The 21,421-nt window shown below is 43.9% G+C and overlaps 1 long non-coding RNA gene and 1 pseudogene across 3 annotated transcripts in view; both read left to right on the top strand.

Moving 5' to 3' along the window:
- The window catches only part of LOC138842533 (uncharacterized), a 53,514-nt gene that overhangs the window by 22,185 nt on the left and 9,908 nt on the right, over nucleotides 1-21,421 (top strand). The gene's annotated exons all lie outside the window — the stretch shown is intronic.
- Nucleotides 582-1,402, top strand: LOC132595325 (NOP protein chaperone 1 pseudogene; annotated as a pseudogene).

Here is a 21,421-nt window from a genome sequence, read left to right on the forward strand (position 1 = left end):
GTATCCACAAATTGATTATCTATGGAATATACACAGAAGGAAATTAAAAGTAAGTCAAGTCAGTGGACTATCCTGGTGGTCCAGTGGCGAAGACTCCGCGCTGTCAATGCAGAGGGCCTGGGCTCAATCCCTGGTCAGGGAACTAAATCCCACATGCCACAACTAAGAGTTTGCATGCTGCAAAGAAGATCAAAGGTCCCCCATGCCACAACTAAGACGTGGCACAGCCAAAGAAATTAATTTTGAAAATGAGTACAAAAAGTAAGAACAAAGGATGTCAGTATGTGAGAAAATGTGGGACAGAAAAGCTATATGACATTACAGAAAACAAATTGGCAATTAAATGTCATTCCATATCAGTAATTTATATATATATATATATATATATATATATATATATATATATATATATATGTCTTAAACTCATCAGTTAAAAAACAAAGATGTCCCCAGCCTTTTTCCGGCATCTGGGCCTGGAGGGGCTGCTCTGAAGACAGGCGAGCAGCAGGGAGGCCCAAGGCAAATCCCAGCCTGATGCGAGCTGTTCGTCATTTTCCCGGGACAGCTCCAGGGTCTTGGTGTCTAGAGAGCTGCTGATGGAGGGCAGGGGCGGCCACGGAGGTATATGGGACAGGTTGCTCATCAACTCCAAGCGTAATTCCAGAAAGAATTCCACTCTTCAAACAGTTCGGATAGAGAGGAGTCCCCTATTGGACCAGGTACAGAGCTTTCTCCCACAGATGGCTCAGGCAAACAAAAAGCTAAGGAAAGGAATATCAACTGCACCACCTGGTCATTTCAATATTGAAAATATTGACACTCTCGGAAAAGTTATGCAAATGTATATGATCTTGTTTGAGATGAATCAGTCTGATTCAAAAGAAGATGACAGTTCACAAGAGAATTCACAAGACAGTTCAGAGGACAGTTCAGAATTTGAGGATGAAGATGATAGCACCTCTTCTGAAGGTGAAGTCACCATCGATACAATTAAGCTTCCTCATTCAAAAGATGGAAAAGGCAAAATAGAGGTTCTGGACCGTCCTGCCAGTGAAAAAAAGAAAACAGGGACATAAACAATCTGAGAAACAGGTGATAGTTCCCGCTAATTCTGTGGAAAAGAATGTGGCTTGCTGGTTATTTTGCATTTCGGATACCTATGGTGTTTGTTTGCAAAAATGAATGTATTTTGCTTCTTGGAGAAACAGAAGCTAGCTTTTAAAGAGTTGGAAGAGATAGCATTTGGGGACTCTTCTAAGAGCAGACTGTTTTTGATCTCATGCTAAAGAGGTTTAGTTTAGAAAGCTTAACTTTATGTATGGTGATGAGTGAATTTGTTGGCATCCTCTTTCATCAGCATAGACTTCAGAAATCTCAAACTTATTTTAAAGTAAAAATACAAGTTACCCATTTGTTTTTGTTTTAAATTGGCCTCTTGGGGCTTCCCTGGTGGTGCAGTGGTTGAGAGTCCGCCTGCCAATGCAGGGGACACGGGTTCATGCTCCGGTCCAGGAGGATCCCATATGCACGGAGTGGCTGGGCCCGTGAGCCATGGCCGCTGAGCCTGCGCATCCGGAGCCTGTGCTCCGCAACGGGAGAGGCCACATCAGTGAGAGGCCCGCGTACTGAAAAAACAAAACAAAACAAAAACTTAGGTTGGGTTTCTTTTTAGGTTATTATAAAGTCATATTTATTTTTTACCATCAAAATGGGTTCATTGAGGGAGAACTTTTTTTTTAAAAACATCTTTATTGGAGTATAGTTTCTTCACAATGTTGTGTTGGTTTCTGGTCTGTAACAGAGTGAATCAGCTATATGTATGTATACATGTGTGCCCATGTCCCCTCCCTCTTGCGTCTCCCTTCCACCCTCCCTATCCCACCCCGAGGAAAAACGTTTTTACAAAGAAAAGAATTATATTTAGATGCCCTCAGACATATCTACTTTTTTTTTTTTTTTTTTTTTTTTGCGGTACGCGGGCCTCTCACTGCTGTGGCCTCTCCCATTGCGGAGCACAGGCTCCGGACGCGCAGGCTCAGCAGCCATGGCCCACAGGCCCAGCCGCTCCGCGGCATGTGGGATCCTCCCGGACCAGGGCACGAACCCGTGTCCCCTGCATCGGCAGGCGGACTCTCAATCACTGCGCCACCAGGGAAGCCCAGACATATCTACTTTAATTAAAAAAAAACAAATCCTTTCCAGTTTGAGCTGGAAAACTGGTGCTCTGTAGTTTAATCGCTGTCAGTGACTCTGTAGCCTCTCAATGCATGTAAAATTTGCTGGTTGGAAAATTTTGTGGTTTTTTTGGGTTTTCTTTTTCTCATAAAGGAATTTTTTGTTTGTTTCAGCTAATAAAATTATTCCTTCCAGTTGCCCACAGTTTTGAAACCTATTAATTGTAGAGAATAAGAACACCCCAGGAAAATAGGGCACAGTACATAAAGAGGTAGTAACAGGTTTTCCCTTTCAAAAGGCAAAATGATCCTGCATTGGAGTTGCCTTTCTGCCACATTCTTGATCTTATTTAACTTGTTTGGGACCTCATCTGCCATGGGCCTGGCTTTGCTCAGGATATAGACCTGAGAGTTTAAAGGACTGTCTCCAAGTGAATTGAGCTCATGAGACTTTGTTGCCTAATATTTTAGGGGTTTGTTTTAATTATTTTTTCCTACTCCTCTCATTAGCTTATAACATCTTGTAAATACTCTGAAGATAATTCTCCAAGTTCCTTCTGGTATTTTTCATTGGGAATTGGAAATCGGCTGTGCACTCAAAGTATGCAGAAGTGAACGGATCTGGAAACGAGACTTCTCAGCTGCAAAGGGTATACTTTGTAGCACCAAACACAGCTGTGATGGATTATTGGTGTGAATATTTAAGGATTGTCTTCTACCAGATAATATTCGTGCCACATTGTGGGAAGAGTTGTATTTGTCTGGTTCACTCCTTAGCTTGGTGCATGTACACAGTAGGCACTGAATGATGTTGATAAATGAATTTACAGGTATATTGAGGATGTACAGGGCATTTTAAGCCATGCTATCCATGCAGATATGAAAGTGTAACTTCACTGGAAATACAAAGCCAAGTAGAAATAGTCTGATGGTCAAAGAGACTAGTCAGTCTAGAATACATACTAGTGTGTAGAATTATATTTCTCTCCTGCTATGGCCTTCTCATATAATACACCTACGTAGTCTATACAGTTAAAGAAGTCAACTAAATTCAGTTCCTCTGGACATTCTTATGACATAGGAGGAAAAGGAAAAACAAACATTTAATATGTGATAGGGATGTCGTTTTAAGTGTAAAATGGTTGAATTATTTAATATACAGAGTCAGGGGTGGCTGTTTTTAAACCAATTTGGATACTAAGATAAATTATGTAGGTCTTAAAGATTTAAATATAAAGAAATAAAATTATAAGTTTCATACTAAAATATAGGTGAATATTTAATAACATTAAAAAAACAAAGATGGACAAGCTAGACATAAAAAGGGTTCAACTATATGTTGTCTACAAGAGCCTCACTCAGAAGTAAGGACATTCATATACTGAAAGTGAAAATATTGGAAGAGATATTGCATGAGAACACTAAGCAAAAAGAGGAGTGGCTTTTCTGCTTCTGCAGCTGAGGATGTGGCCCCTACATTTCAGGGAGTAACCAGAGGCAGGGAGCAGGGGCAGGGGCTGGGGCACCCCTCCCACCCTCTGCACCCTGAGCCAGGGAAGTCAGAGGGACTTGGTTCCCCTCCCGAGTTCCATTCTTCCTCCAATGAGAATCGTGCTGATCAATAAGGACCAGGCTATAGAGCTGATTCACTTTGTTATAAAAGCAGAAATTAACACACCAGTGTAAAGCAATAATACTCCAATAAAGATGTTAAAAATAAAAATAAAGACCTGGGGAAAAGAGATGGTCCCCGTGAAGAATGCCTATGTCCTAAGTTTATCTGCTGTCGGATTGGCTTGAGAGAGGGCAGGAGTTACATGACGTGTTCTCTCCCTTCAAATCCATTAACTTTTTCTTTCTTGATGTACGCACACACCCACACACACAAAACGAGTATAAAGCCCATATATATAGAAGGCTAAAGGGTTGGTCTATGAGCTTGGAAAGAGGGAAATAGAACACTTGAGGCCGACTGCAGCAATGTGTTTGTGTCTGTGCATGTGCATTACTAGGTGGAGGGTCCACAGTATCCATCAGATACTTAAGGGAGAACATATCTCCCAAGTGTTCTGGATTTTGTAAATTATCATAGGACAAGCGTCTTCAAGAAAAAGCAGGTAGCTCTCTCACACACCACTCATTAAAGTAACAAATATTTATTGAGAGTCTCCAGGATTCCAGCATGTGGAATTTTCTGGAGACTAAGAGGTGAAACGTATAACATAACCACCTTCACCAAGTTTATAGCTCAGTGGAGGCAATAAGAATTAATATCTCACAGTTTTTCTATTTAAGTATGACTCAGGGTTTAAGGTAATTTTTCTGCATCGTGTCCACAGTGTCCCAGGACTGACACCTTCCTCAAGCTCAGCACCTAGAACACAGATCTGATTGAGCTAAACTGGTGATGCACCTGCTTCCCAGCAAGGCTGTGGCCTCTAATGGCTGTCTCCTGCTCCTGTGTCCGTGGCCTGATCAGGATATGGGAGACACTTAGGCTGATTCCTCAGTGTGTTGTGTACTTCCAAGGCCGAAACTTGCTGAGCAGAACATAACTTCTTTACTTTTGTGAACATCTGGCCTCCAAAAGGCAGAAATATTTAGTGACAATGTACTGAGGACATAATTCCTTAGTCATTCCCTGACCTCCACTCTGTGTCACAGAGACATGCAAAACCACGGAATCAGGCTTATGGGTCACGACTTGGCTGTGTCAGGAAGTTCTAGGCCATGTGGGAAGACTCCTCTCTCCTCTGAGATTTCTGCTTCAACCAACGGGGAGCAGTTTCCCTTAAGGTCTGAACTGAAACCCTATAAGTTCACATATTGAAGTCCAGACTCTTGTATCTCAGAATGTGACTGCATTTGGGAATAGGGCCTTAGGAGAGATGATGAAGTTAAAATGGGTCACAAGGGTGAGCCCTAACCCAGAGCTGTGCCCCTATGAGAAGATTAAGACACAGCCATGCACACTCAGCTCATAGAGTTAAGTCCATCTGAGGATGCAGCAAGAATGCAGCCACCTGCAAGCAAGGGAGAGAGGCCTCAGAAGAAACTGAACCTGTAGACACCTTGATCTTGAACTCAAAGCCTCCAGAGCTGTGAGAAAATTAAGCCTCCCAGTCTGCACTATCTTGTTCTGGCAACCCTAGGAAAACCCTAATACAGCTTTATTTCTCCTCTATCTTGCAAATAAAACTTATGAAAATAGCACCAAAAAACAGTGTATAAACTATTTGAAAGAAAAACGCAGGGGAGCCACTGCACGGGCTGATGAACTACACATCCGTTGATTCCCCTGGTTTTCTTTGTCTGCTTCCAAAGTAAGGGAAAATAGTCAAAATCACCATGGAAGTCTTGAGTAGACACTTTAGAGAAGGCATAGCTCCATGGTGAAACAAACTTGACATGTACTCAGTTGGTAGAAATAGTAAATGCATTTTAATCCTTGGAGGTTTAAAAAATTCAATTTCTTGGATTTCTAGAGAGGTTGTAATACATGTACATGGTTGAAGGTCCTGAAAATTGCATTACATTGTGCCCTGCACTGCCTCCCCCTCTTTGCCCAGGAGCCCCTGCCCTCCACAGGTAGCCATGCATCTGGTTTCCCACTGCAAACTTCCAGAGTGTCTTTATGTGCATACAAGCAAATATGAATATACATTTCTCCTTGGCACCCTAATTAAAAACACAAATAGAATACTAGGCACGGTGTTGTTATAGCTTGCTTTTATTCATTTGACAGTATCTTGCAAATTATCCTCTATCAAGACATCGTTTCCTGCACGACAGTGCACTGAATGGATGACGTACTATAATGCACTTTGCCAATCCACGTTGGGATGCACGCTGATATTCAATAATCTGTTTATATTACAAACAATGCAGCAATGCATAATTCTGCTGCTAGCAAATGTGTAAGGTATGTTTCTAAAGGATTTATAAACTGCAGTGTTTTTAACAGAGCATTTGATAAGATACTCTGTTGCTGAATCCTTCTGTGGAGACTAGCAATGAGCCTTTCTCTTTCTGTAAACTGCAACTTATCAGATCTATCCCCCCACATATCTTTAAGAATGCTTTCCAGCCTCTTGTACCATTCAGAAACCCTCCATAATCTGCTCAGCACCTCTCTTTATTCTCACACAGGTTACAACCTTACCTGGCACAGCCTTAGCTGGCACATACCTGCTGTCTCCACCTTGCTCTCTGCCCATTTAGCAGGATTTAGAAATACTGAAAACCCCTCTTTGATCATCCCGAATTAGTCAGCTTCTGTGTGACTCAACTTTACTGTTTTATCACTAATTACAAACAATGGTAATTACAATGCTGTTGAGTAACAATAGTAATTTTCAGTTCTGTAGATCTCGGAATTTCTCACTTCACCAGTGTCTACACTAGTGGATCTCAAAACAAATTCTCAAGTCACTGAAATTGTTTCTTGCCACGACAACGCTGTATGGTCATCTAGTTTTCCTTGCAGCAGCAGACGCCAGGTAACAACCAAATGGAGGAAAAACCACCGGGATAGATCTGGATGGCACGGAAGAGAAGATGCGCCTCCACCCGTCCGAACTCATCCCCTCTGGCCCACCACAGGTCCCATTTTTCTCCACGGGTTGTCTCTTCGTCCACACGCTCGTTCAGAGGCAATTCCGGTACGAGATTCTCACGAGGAGCCTCTGACAACCGCGCCCACGCAGGACCGCGCATCGCCTCATGCCTCCTCACGACCATCACCAGACGCCCCAGGCACCTTCCCATTTCCCCATTTGTTAGGCTTCTCCAACCACCAAGCCACAGGCGGAACCGTGGCTGCGCCTGGAGCGCCCTCCCCTCTCGCCTCGACTGTCCTTGCTTTCACCTGTGGTGAGAGGACCTGATGCACACAAGCGCTTCGCCGACGAGGCCAACAGAAGTGGGGACGCCGGGCGCTCCCCCGTAGACGCAGCTCGGCTTGCAGGGGAATACCGTCTGCGGAGCCCCATGACCACTTCTTGCGGTTTTCGGAGAAAGTGGCCGCAGGGGAGGAGCTCCACCACGGCGACGGGACCGGGACGCACCGTTTTCCCAAGGCGGCCAAGAAGCAGCACTGGGCGTCCTATTGGACGGGGCGTGGCGGTCCCGTGGGAAGGAGGACGTGAAGGCCGAGGTCGCACTTCCAGTGCCTCCTCCTTACGCCATTCGGGCCCTACACACTGCGGAGAAAAACATATTTGGGAAAAAGGGCGAACGGGATCAAGAGAGAAGGCCGGGGGAAACTTGGCGGCGTCCACGTCCGTAGGAGACTTTGAACCTCTCAGGCGACACTTGGCAAGCGGAAGTACGACCACCGGGCCACACGGACGACTCCGGGGATGGATACCCTCTCTTGACCACGTGCTTCAATGTGGGCGTTTCACGCGCGAGGGACACAAGGGAGTGCCGGTCGAACCGCCCAGACCCACCACTCAAGAACTTCTAGGGAGCACAGCGCCGTCCTCACACTACGAATGTCTGCCCGTCCAAATCCCGCGAGAGCAGCAAGCGCCCATGCGCCGGAGACCGGGACCCAAGCGCGCCATCCAACATGCTCATCGGGCCCTCCAGCAGCCTCAGCGCCCGTGCCCGGTGCGTTCACCACGTCCGGAGTGGGACGCTGGTGGACCCAAGTGGTAGAAAATGAACGCCCCTAAATTGACTCAGAAAAGCGGACCATCAAGCCTCAGGCCCTCCGGAGGGCTCGCAAGACCCTCTCCCTACACAACGCGGCGGGCGGCCCAGGTAGGGTCGAGTCCGCTCAGTTTCCGTGGCCAGAGGGGCACGGGCGGTTGCTGGTCGACCAAGCCAGGCAGCCCTCACACCACACTAGGGAGCGAGGCAACGCTCACATCCTCGTAAACCTACACACCCAATCTCCAGCGAACGCAGGAGGAGCCCATGCCCCGGGACCACCGGGACAGTCGCCACACGCATAGCCGGGCTCCCGGAACGCTGCCTCGCGCCCGGCGTCCGAATGTCAGCTCTCGCGAAGATCGCCGAAGCTCCGGAGACAAGGGACGATATAAAAGCGGCCGCCAGGTGGCGCCCGACCACCGGCTCGAACGTCCCCGGGCCGGATCCCGATCGCCGAAAGGCGAGGGTGCAGTGCCGGCCGCCCAAACGCCCGAGCTCGTCTCGGGGAGTCCGCCTCGGAGCTAGCGCCCGGCTCGGCACGACACGGCGCGACCCCGGCAGCAGACGGGAGACGAGGAGCTGGGAGGATGGTGCCGGGAGGCTGCCGCGAAGGAGACGCGCTCTTCACGCTATTCCTGGGCCGCCGGCCGCTGTAAACAAGGAAAATTCTGCAGGGGGATGGACTGCGTGAACTGTAAGCTGAAACCATGAACGTACCAATAGAAAACACGGACGACATTTTATTCTGTAATTGCAGAGTGGAGATGTTACTAAAACATAAAAACCAGGGCCCAGAAACCATAAAGGAAACGATTGATAACTTGACCACCTAATTGATCTTTACATATTCCAAAGTCAAATGACAAGAAGTGGGTAGGTGGGAACATTTGTGCAAATACATGTGTACTAAGAATATTGATATCAGTATTACTTAAGAACAGAACATTTAGAAAACAGCCAATGAGAGGGACCAGGTAAGTAAATTTCAAGTACATTCAGACAATACAGTAATATCACTTTGTGCTTTGGTTTATTGATTTTTTTAAAAAAATGAGCTAGATGTATAGGTATTGACTTGGAAAAAATGTTGATGACCAGCTGTTTAATGAAAATAGCGAGTTTATATATATCTTTTGAAAAGAGTAAATGGAAAAGTAGAGGATTGGAATAGGTAAAGCAACTTTGCAAAACAAGAGTAAATTCCTCCTTACAGCCTGGAGTCAAGAACCAGAAGAATGAGTGTGTCAGAAACAAACATGAGCCACACTTCCTGCTTTTCTGCCCCCTCCTTCTGCAGTCCTGGGACAGGCAGCTGGCATCTCAGCCCCTCAATATCTCTCCTCCACCCACACCCAGAGCTACCTACAGGCAAGAAGAACTTACACTCTGCAGGCCTGGCCTCCCTATGTCCTCAGCCTCTTTCCTCATATCAGGAACTCTTAGTAATTCACTTGGTTTGCCCAGTCGTCCATGCCAAGGGTTGCTGGTCCCAACCTACACCTGTGCAGCCTTTCTCTCCAAAAGCTTTGAGCTGATTTCCCAAGGGAAGGACATTCCCCTGACATAGCAGGTATGAGCCAAGAGGACAACTGGAAGTTCGCGCCTGGATCCATCATACAAATTTTGTGTGCACTCAACTCCCAAAGACACAAGAGCGACGGAGGGTCCACTGTATTGTTAGCGCAACATGGCCATTGCTTTCTTAAAACACGCAGGCTCAATCAGCAAGTCCAGCTGTGGCACCAAGAAAAAAGAAACGCACACGCACACACACATATCGTCAGGTAATCTGTACTCCTGCCAGGTCAGAGAGTGGTGGGAGCAGAAAAGAAATCATTGTTGCCACTTCTTGGGTCCCCTGTGCTGACAAACCCTGGTGGCTGTATTGATGTTACTGGCGGGGAGTGAGGGCTTGGAGCTCCCTAATCTGTCATTTGCTGTCCAGTGCCCTACATTTCATTCTGTCTATCATACACTTTCTCCTCAATGCACACTTACAATTAAGAAAATAATCTGCATATGTTACATTCAATTTTCAAGTTTGAGCAAAGGTGAAGAACACATAGGGAGTGACCTCCCTGGTGGCACAGTGGTTGAGAGTCCACCTGCCAATGCAGGAAACATGGGTTTGATCTCTGGTCTGGGAGGATCCCACGTGCCGCGGAATGGCCAAGACCGTGAACCACAACTACTGAGCATGCGCGCCTGGAGCCCGTGCTCAGCAATAAGAGAAGACACGGCAATGAGGAATCCGTGCCCCTCAAAGAAGAGTAGCCCCCACTCACTGCAAGTAGAGAAAGCCCGTGCTCAGCAACAAAGACCCAACACAGCCAAAAATAAATAATAAATAAATAAATAGGAAACTCTTTAAAAAGAAAAGTACACATAGGATAATTGAGTTATTGTGAAGGAAGGAAATTTTATTTATCTCCTTTCGTAGACTTAAAAATGTTCAAATATAGTCTATAAAAAGCTTAATATTTAAAAAATTAGAAATAGTAAACAATTCCTCATTACTCTTTATTGTCCAGCATCCACCTCCACACCAGCACCTTTCATATCTGCTCCACCCCCCACTCCCCCACCCCCACCCTGGGTCTGCAAACTTGTTTCTCTCATTACTATCACCTGTGTTCACCACACACCTAAGGCTGTTGTCATTCACATGGTAATTAGGGAATTTTTCTTTACTGAGGCTAAGGGCTGTATTTATTGTTTTTAGTGAAAATCTCTCCCATGTCTTCTGTGAAGTCACAGCCTTAATGGAGTCTGGAACAAGTGGGTGTGAATGACGGAAGGAGATTATTTCCACATCAGTCTCCCTAACAGGGTGGTGAACATAACTGGCATTAGTATTTCATGGGTGCACTTAGAAGATCCAGGCCAAAAGGAGAAACCTGACCATTTGGCAAAAGAGGGACCAATTCAAGAATAAAAATAAGTCTCTTCTCACCTGTTGTTTCATTGTAAGGAACTCAGCCAACACTTGTCCGCCTCTGCATACTTATGCAGGGTCAGATGAAAAACTGAGCAGGTAAAGATGAGGAAAGGGAAAGCAACCAAGAGAATCCAGGCATTTAAAGCATTGTTAGGCATTCCAGGCATGAATCCCCAGCCACTCACCTGGGAATGAGCTCTACCACCTAACCCCCAGGCATGTGTAGATATGGTGAACCCCCTCTCTCCAGGGTCAACAATAAGGCAGTGTAGGCTACTGCACATAATCAAGACAGTAATATTTTCATTTACACATAAAACATGAAAATTCTTGGGTGTTGTACTTTTATTAGAGCTACTTTTTCAGAGTTATTTCATTAATGTTCATTTCCTAGGAGTTACACCAAACTGCAGGAAACCCGCACAATGATCAGTTGGGGAATGTTGACTCCACAGAAAGAACACCACTCTCAAATGTTTCATGAAATAATTCTTGATCAAACGCACCAGGATTTTTTCTCCAACACCCGCCCCAGTGCTTCAGAGGCCCCACCCTCCCTGCTGTGCCCTCTCCCCACACCCCGGATGCCCTTGCCCTTAGTCACCTTGGTTCCTCCCCATGTGGGAATCAGGCAACATGAGGGCCTCAACCCTATTGCTGCCCTCCATGGCCTTGGACCATGTGGCCAGGCCACTTTGGATCTACTTCATGGTGGGGAAAACAATCCAGGGACTCATGTCTTGTTGGAAGGTCTTGTCACACAAATCAGGGCTAAAAACCCCTTGCACAGGAAAGCAGCAGGAGTACGCACATCATAAGCCCACTGTTGGGTACCACAATCCACACATGGCAGACACGCTCATCAAATATAGAGTGAAGTTTAATTTGGGGTGAAATTTAGTCGACACCTTCAGATACATTAGTGAAAGAGTAGGTGGAGTTCTGTCCTACTAAATGTCATGGGGAGAAACATTCTTCACTTCATAATTTTTCTATAGGAAAGTATGTGTCAACTGTCAAGTGCTACCTAAGTCAATGTTAATCATTAACTACTGCATAGACAAATACTGATAATGTGTCAGGAAGAGGGGTGGATCACAGCCCTTTGATCCTGAGATCCTGAAAAGATAAAACATTCCTTTTGAGACCCTGTGATTGAGGTTTACCTACGTTTGCTCATTTATCTTTCGTACAACCCTGTTACTTATAGATTAGTTACCTATTAACAAGTAACATAAGCTAGGTTCTGAAATTTTGCTTATGTGAGAAGATCATGCAGCTAGAAAATGACAGAGCTAGAATTCAAACGTAGCTCAGGCTGTTTCTGAATCTCAAATTCCTAAATATGCTGGTGTTGAGGTGTGGATCCCAGATTCAAATTTCACCTGGATATGTCGCCTATCAAATCAGTGGTTGGAATCCTCCCTGTTATCATAACACTTCCCCTCCAGTCTGTTCACACAATGACTACCGTGCTTAGGTTCTCCCAACACAGGAATCCTCCAGTGCATTGACCCAGCCTCCCGATCATTCCCATGTCTCCTGAGTTTTATGGAACAATTCTCAGGTCCCTCTGACCTCTCAGCACAGCTGATGATCAAGACCCCAATCAGAGATGACAAAAAGACTCCGCTTCCTGTGGCTGCATCTATCATACGTATCTCCCAATGAGTTTTATAAATATCTGCATCCTACCAGGACGTGATCATAAACCATTCTCCCATGCTTTGCACGCACTTCGAATGTTCCCCTTGTTTTTTTGAATCCCTGAAATTCTCACCTTCCCTCACTTTCAACAGTGTGTTCACCTCCTACCATGCAGATGAAGTAGAATATTCGAAGAAATGTGTCAGCTCACTGTCATGAAGTCAACACCTATTCCTGAATCTTCACCCATTGGCGATGCCGCTCCTGTTTAAACTGAAAGTCATTTCTACTCCTGGATAAGCCCATTTTTCTCAAATGTATCCCCTTCCCTCCTGCTCTCTGGAGGATATTTTATTATTAATTGTAAACTGAAGCTCTTCTACCAGCTAACACCCATCTCTTCCCAGTCCATTCCCTTTCATCTTTTTCAGTTTCTTCATTCTTTTTTTTTTTTTTTTTTTTTTTTTGCGGTACACGGGCCTCTAACTGCTGTGGCCTCTCCCGTTGCGGAGCACAGGCTCCGGATGCGCAGGCTCAGCGGCCATGGCTCACGGGCCCAGCCACTCCGCGGCATGTGGGATCTTCTCGGACCGGGGCACGAACCTGTGTCCCCTGCATCAGCAGGCGGACTCTCAACCACTGAGCCACCAGGGAAGCCCCTCAGTTTCTTCATTCTTGAAACAAAATCTCTGAACCAATTTATCTCTACTTCCTGCCCAATGAATTTCCTCTTTCCAAAGTAAACTGAAAGAGCAGTACAGGATTAGTGACAATCTCTGGGCGCCCCTCCCACAGTTTGATTTACTAGGGTTGATCTCCCTGTTACTGTTGACTTGCGTATACATAAACCTTTATAACATTATAGTTATCTCTCCGTGATTAAATCCAATGAATGTTTCTCAGTATTTTACTTGAACCCAAGCAGAATTGGACTATGACCTCCGTCAGGAAATTTATATTTCCAAGGTCCTCTGACATCACAAACTCCCCACTGCCTTTAAACTAGTCAGTTCCTGCCAGTGTACTCTGCACGGTTCTCCTCAAACAATACTATTTCAACATCTCAAGACTCCATTGTAACCCTCTTCTCTCTTTTTACTATATACACCATCTTCGAAAACTGTTATAATTATTCAGTCTATGGCTGTTACCACTATGATAATAATGCGTAAAAACGAATGCTAGATTTCATTTATGAGGTCTCATCCATAATTGCATGGGAAGCAGACACCTACAATGAAATGTATATCAGACAGAAGCCAGGACTTCCTCCCCAAATAGAAACTATTACTCCTCTCTTCTGCAGTTTCAGATAGCGGCTCCACTAATTATTTGGGGCTCAGTCATTGACACAACGTCCCAGAACAACACAAACAGAACCAAGCATCGATTTTATCTCTACAATGAGCGCTCTCGTCTCTGTTCATCTCCTCCCTGATATACACATATATAGTTCCAGCTACACTTATACTGCTTCACTTTCAGGTTAAATGTCAGTGCCTCAGAGATTCCTTCTTTAAATTACTAGCTAAGTAACTCTCCTCTCTCTGTTGTCTTGAATAGAACGTACAGGCAACACACGTAGTATTTCGCGATATCTCTACTCATCTTTATTTTTTCTTTTCTTTTTTTCCTGTTTTCCTCTCTGCACCAATTGCAGAAAAGTAAACCGTAGAGTCATAAAGCAAGTTTCTCTTGACTATTACATAAGGATTGTAAATGCACAGAAATTCCATGTACACAGTAATCTAATCTACTCTCAGATGGCCTGTGACCAATGTTCTTTAATCAAATTAAATAACTATCTTTAAATTAATAATTCTTTGAATAATAAATGACTTTGATTCGTCCTGGGGAAAATTTTATTTAGTAATCACCAGAAACAAAATGTGTGGGAAAACTGTGTTTGTGTCTTTACTTAAGTATGCAACAACCACACTCCTGAGTTCAAAGTTTTAGTCTCTTTCTATAGAATCAGGCATAGAATTGTCTGTGGGCTCCTGTTAATAGATCTGATAACCTCATATATTTTATAATCATAAAGAACTCCTTTAATCTGGACGCCAATCAGGATAAATCTAATCAAGGAACAACTTCCCTAACACAAACTTTTCCTTCTTGACACGTTAACCACTTAGATACATGTAAGGAAAGTATAAGAGATTCCTTTAATTTGCTAATATTCTAAAAACCTCCAAAAGCAGTCTTGATGCCTTGGCCGGAGGTCTCACTGTTTTGTGAATTGTGGCCAGTTCTGGGAAGAGAATTGCAGCTGGAGGATTAGTCTTTATATAAATATGTTTAACCTACAAACAGCCCATCAGGCTGTGGGTTTTGTGTGGCTTTATATAAGGACTGGTGTTGTTTGATGATATCAAACATTCAAGGAAGATATTTTTAGGGTTTTATAGCATTTGTATTTTAATACCAAGGTAAATAATAATTAAATTATAATCAATTACATGAAGTTTCCAGGGAGGCAGGAGAGAAAAAAATACAATTGGAGATATTGAGCTTGGCCAAGGAAGAGATGATTCTTCAATTTTTACTATGGGCTTGGGAATAAACCGTGAGGAATATTTGTAGATTTTGTGACAGTGAGCTGAAGAATTTCCTCAAATTATCTGATTAATGTGTCTAGTAGAAGGTGGTCCCTTTTGTGGAAAGTGGCGAAAGTACTGAGAACGATTAAAAGTCAAAAGATATGGAGAATGTCTGAAATATTTGTGAGGCATAGAATAAGACTTAATCATCTAGATATAGTACAATGGCCAGGGATATTTGAAAGATGTTGGGAGATTTGTGAACCCCACCAGATTTAATATCCTAGTTAGATTCAGTCATGGAAGAAGCAGGTACTTGGAGCCCTCCAAGATTGGAATCTTGACCAGCAAATGTGATGAATTTGGAAGGAATATGGAAAGAGGAATATGGAAATTGTTGGTCTTCATAACTATATGTTGAAATTACTTGATTTGATTAATTTGGAATAAAAATGAAGACGGTTGGCACACATGTTAGGAGAGTGGGGTCAGTGCACTGGAGGTTCTCCTAGCATTTGGGGCGAGGGAGGAAACTGACTAATAACTTGGAATATCATGGGTTAATTACCTTTAAAAACTCTTTGATTTTTATTTCCTAATAAATAAATTTGGGATACTAATATTTCCCTTATGAGAAGCAGTAGCCAAAGCCTTCTTAGTTTGACTGTGGGAAACAAGATTACTCCTCTTTTCTCATAGACCAGTTCACATTTGTAGGTGGGGTGGTTGTTCACTCCCAGGTAAAGATTTATGGGTTCATGAGTCTTAGGTCTGAAAACTCTAGATAGGATTCAAGTCTCATGGCTTTCTTCTCTTTCCTTGGATTTTCCTGCTTAGAGTAAACAGTGTCTCTGAGAGAGAATACTAGCAGCTGAGTTCTTGGCAATGTGTCTCCAGGTGAGTGGGGACTTGCTGTTTCTCCTGCTTTGGTAACTCTCTTTCTGGTGGATAAAAAGGTGTCACCACTTGGACTGAGTGCTCTAAGTGTATCCTGGTGCGAGTCAAGGCTCTGAGCACTAGTCCTGTCATCTGGCATCTCTGTGAGTATTGTGGAGTAGGGCAAGGGCTAATACAGCAACCATCTCCTTTCCAACATTTATACCGACGTGCTCCAGACTCCATGAAGGCTGTGATGGTAAAGTGGGCACATGAGACGTTGTATTTCCCTCTGCTCAGCCATGGGTTTGACGGGGGTGTGACTCACTCCATAAGCGAGTCTGCGATGCAGTGAGCTCTGTCATGTGATGGACACAAGTGGAAGGATGAGCAAGAGCAGAAGTTCAGGGTCTGGAAGGGGAGGAGGTGTGTGGACAGGTGAGATCTATACATCCAGGGTCAGAGATGCTAGCTAGAGGGCTGTTCTGGGCTGAGGGTGCAGGAGAAAGAGAAGAAGCCCTTCAGTAGGACTGGCCCAGAGAGGACAGTGGAGCCAAGTTTGCTTTTTTTCTTTGTTTTTCCAATTTTTAATCTGTTTTCTGAGAATACAATTGACTATTTTGAAAACTCTAAAAAGTCACAACAAAATATGCCCTTTCATTCTTGTTCCAAACCAGCCATTTTCCCCCTGTTTAGGAACCTTTGTTCAGAAACTGGAAGCACTATACAGAAAGCATTTTTTCCTTAATTGGTGCATTGAGTAGGATATAGTAGGTAGAGGAACACTTAGAAAACTGTGGCCATATGTGAAGCCCTGGAGGGACCTGAACCATCGAGAGTCTCCGATTAGTCTCTGAGCAGGGAAGACAGGAGGAAGCTACAGGAGAGACCATGATAGTCAAAGTGGTGAGGTCCCAGGAAACGAGGAGGGAAAGAGGGACCTCAACCCACAGGAAAGGTCAGTTGGGGATCATCTTACAGTTTGGCAACCCCGGGACCGCTGGCTTGAAAAGTTGAGCCCGTCTGTCCTCATATCTGGTGATGAATGCATGGTCTGTGTCGAGGTTAGGTAGGCAGCAACTGCGGACCCCAAGTTGTATATACAGTCTGTTCACTCACACAAAATGGTGGACATTGCATCAAGGCTCTCTGACTTTTTAATGACTCATTCACCTGTAGCTTTTATTTATTGGGTTTTGTTATGTTCAAACGTGTCATGTCAGCTCATTTAATCACTCAACTCTCTTGAAAGGTTATTAAAGTATTTCCCACATGAGAACAGTGAGGTTTGTATTGGGGAATACTTTGCCTGTAGTCACTGCTGATAAGTGGCGGAACATGTAAATTGCCTGTCTTGTGCTAAGTCTGTAGATTTAACTGAAAGTAGTGGGGAGCAGGGATATTTATGAATTCCCAAGTACACATTTTTTAATTGCCAGTCAGCTCACAATTAACATTCTTTTGTGGACTGTGCAGGTTATTTCATATCACCCCTCATGTGATGCTCCTTTACCATGAAAGTCACTCTGTATTCAGAGTGTGCCCATCTCTGTGATGCACCTGAAAGGCATATGCCAAGTCAGCCCAGAAGAACATTGGATTTGATGTCAAACAGGTTTGAGCTTTTGATACACACAGCTGCCTTTTCTCAGTACTGTCACCCTCGACCATCACCTCTGAACATTTGGGGAAAGTGGGCAGCCTGAACCAGAATGTCCTGCATGTTTTTAGGAATCAGTGACTTTCAAGACATGTGACTGTGAACTTCATCCAGAACTGGGATAATGTCAATTGCAGGTTTCTTTGAGTGAAATGTCTCTGGAATCTTGTTGAAGTAAATGTGGAAAAATCCCTCCGATGGTGTCACAATTCTGTGAACGTATCAATCTTATTAATCTAACCTTCTGCATATTCCTTGGCCTTAGAGGAAAGGATGGCTCTGTGGCTACTGGTGCTAAACGTCAACGCAGCACCGATTGTTTCAGTCCCTCCCTTTTGGTGCTTTTCCTCATCTTTATCTCGCCAACATCCCACCCATTTTATTTTTCATTTGTTTTACCCTTCAAGATATATTCTAATTGTCAATATCCTATAATATGTTTCCAATTTCTTATATATTGCTCCATTTCATACTTTTTCTCTGTGTTAAAGATCAACATTTTAAAAATGTTCACAGACAGTAGCTTCAGGAAGAAGCCATTTATCTGAAGGCCAATAGTAAGTTTATGGGGATAAACCCCACTGTCCACATTAGAGACATGATATAAGGGTAAGAGGAATTCAGCTCAACCATCTGACTGAAAGTGGACTTTAACGCTGGCCCGGCAGAGGCTTTTGAATAGTTTGCATTTGGAACCATTTCCCCCCCCAAAAAAAAAGTACCTTGAGTTTCAAAAGGGCAGTTGCTTAAATGTAGCTCAGGTATATAGTGTTTGAAAAATAAAGAAGACCGAAAACTTAATCAGAAAACGATGGCAGTGAGAGGCTACAAAACAGAAAAATCTATGTGAATTCAGCAAAGTGAGACTCTATGTGAATATCAGTAACATGGTGGGGTGGGTAGTTAGTGGAGACCATCACTGAGGGAGCAGACTAGAATTCATGTGTAGAGAACTAAAGAAATGAATTTTATGTGAGCAAACTTTTAACAGTCTTTCCTTTCCTTATCAATAGCAGAGACTTCACACTGGAGAAGAGCCCACTGAATGTAACAAATATGAGGAGATTTCACAAAGAACTCAACTATCACGCCATATGAGTGACCTCTCACAGGACAGAAACCCTATGCTTGCAATCAATTTGGATGCGCCTTCAGCCTTTATTCATCATTGAACTAACATAAGATAATTTATACTGGAGTGAAACCATGCAGGTCTCATCAATGTGGGAAGGTTTGTAGACAATGCTGTAACCTTAGATGACATGAGAAAACTCACCCTGTAGTGAACCCCTATATATGTTATAAACGTGGCGGATAGTTTAGCTGGAGCCTCATATTTAAATACACCAAAAACTCACACTAGAGAGAACGCTTAGTGTGATAAATGTGGGACAGACTTCAGCAGAATCTTAACTTTTATTCACACTGATGAACTCACAAGGTGAAGGCCTCTGTCTCAAAACACTGTCAAATCTGGTGCCTCAATTATTCTATTCTATTTATTTTTTCTATTAATGTGCCTCTTATGACTTAAAATTGAATTACAAATACACTAAATTTTTCACAAGAGTCCTAGTCCTAGAGAATTTGTGGACCCGGCCATGAAAATTCCAAGAATTCAGTCAGGTAGGGATTTATTCCTGCAACAGAATTTTTTATCCAAAATGTTTTTCCCCCACCTAGAACAGATAGATATGTCAGAATCAAGAAGGTGGAAGATCATTCCAGAAACACAATATTGTAAAGCAACTATACCCCCAATAAATAAAATAAGGTAAGATAAAATAAGATAAATCATTGCAGACATGGAGAGCTCCATTTTCAGATTTGGAGAAGGTAGGGGCTTCCTGATAAGGTCTGGCTCCTCTTCAGATACATTGCTTTTACTTTGTTGGCCTAAAAACATTCATTATAACCCTAAAGTCCACGGATGTCTAATGGGTGAAAGCATGGTATTGTAGGGGTCTATAAAGCATGGGATGTTGTCTGCAACATTTGTGTGTCTGTGCTCCTGTCTGTGTACATGCACACACACACACACAAACGTGCAAGCAAGGGAGAGAGCATATAGCATCCATTTGAACCTAAAGAGAAAATGTGAGTCTGGAATCAATGGTATAAATGTGTCATCAGGAGAGAGAGCATCCAAGATACCTTAGTCATTAATTTATCAAATTTTCAATTATTAACAAATATTTACTGAAAGCTTCCAGGATTTCAGAACTTGGCTTGTTATGAGGACTAAATTGTAAATAATACAATGTTCCTATCTTCGTAGAACTCTACATTCTAACACAGTCAATTCAAATACACTGCAATATAAAATTTCTGATATTGAAAATCAAACATACATAAGGGTTTGCAAATTGTGTAACTACAAAATGTTTGCTACTATTTACAAAGAAAGGTTGCCACTTTAAAAAATAAAATTGAGATTATAACAGTGTCATGATAGAACTTTGGAAGGCCAAACATTGTCAAAAAGACTGGGCTTTAAAAAAATATTTTACAAAATTCTGAACCTTTGAAAAGCTATTCTGCAAGATTTGGGAAGATTAAAGATAGATTTCCATTTCTAACAGCCAAGATAATTGTTCAAAATATTATGAAAGAAGTATTTTAAATTAACTGTTCAATTACAAAATACACTTTTGAAAATCAATAAAGGTATTTATTAGAATAAAAAAATTGCTGCACATGCCCACTAAAATTCCATTTAGCATCCATTTTAATCGAGATTCAATGCAGCATCATTTTATTTATTCATTTATCTTCTTCCAGTTTTACTGAGATATTACTGACATAGAGCACAGAGCAACTTTACAGTGTATAATGATTTGACTTACATATGTTACGAAATGATTATCACACTAAATTTAGTGAACATTCATCATCTCATATAGATACAAAATTAGCGAAATAGAAAAATGTGTTTTTCTTGTGATGGGAACACTTATAATTTATTCTCTTAACCAGTTTTATGTGTAGGAGACAGAAGTATTTATTATCTTTATCATGTGCTATATTGCATCCCTGGTACTTCATCTCTCTTTCGGCTGGACGCTTGCAGTTTGGGCCACCTTCATCCAGTCCCACCCTTTCCCACGCCCTGCCTCTGTGGACCACAAATTGGACTGTTATTGGATGAGTTTGTTTGCTTGTTGGTTGGCTGTTGAAATATAACTGATCTACAACACTATGTTACTTCTTGTTACACAACAGAGTAATTTGGAATGACTATACATTTCAAAATGAGCACCGGGTCCTCTGCTTGGGGAAGGGCCAGGGCACCGGCGCGTCTGAGGCCCTGGGCCCCGCCGCCAAGCTCAGGGACAGGCCCCCGTCTGCGGAGGACAAGGCAGCCTCCGGGTGCCAGAGGATATGCTGGGATCGCGCCCCTTCTCTCCGTCCTCCGACCCCAAGTTCCCTCGGCGACGGGAGAGACAGCGGGCTGGGATGTGCGCCTAGGGAGGGAAGCAGGTGCGGTTCCGGCCACGGGAGGCTGATCTCGGCCGGTGAGAAGCCCTCTGCCGGGCCGAGGACCCGCTCTACCGCCCGTGGTGCTCCCATGACTGCCGCTTCCCCTGAGCGCAGAGGAGCGGGACAATCTCCTGGGCCTGCAGGCCGTTACGTTCCTCTCCTCGCCGCCTCCAGGTCTCCCGCCACGCATCCAGCACCTGTGACGTCAGCGAGGGGGGCGGGAGCTCGTGCGGGGATGGACCCAGCCGCAATCGCCGCCCCAGCCCGGAGCTCTGTCGTGTGCTCTGCCCGACCCGCGGTCGCTCCTTCCCGGACCTGCAGGCCGAGCTGACACTGACGCCAGAGGCGCCGTCGGGTTTTCCTGGCCCGTCCCGGGACACCGGGCCGCTTCTACTTCTGGCTCCACGTGCTTCCCGGTCTGTAGCTTAAGAGCCCAAGGACGCAG

Source organism: Globicephala melas, unplaced genomic scaffold (assembly GCF_963455315.2).
Source record: "Globicephala melas unplaced genomic scaffold, mGloMel1.2 SCAFFOLD_75, whole genome shotgun sequence".
Taxonomy (NCBI): domain Eukaryota; kingdom Metazoa; phylum Chordata; class Mammalia; order Artiodactyla; family Delphinidae; genus Globicephala; species Globicephala melas.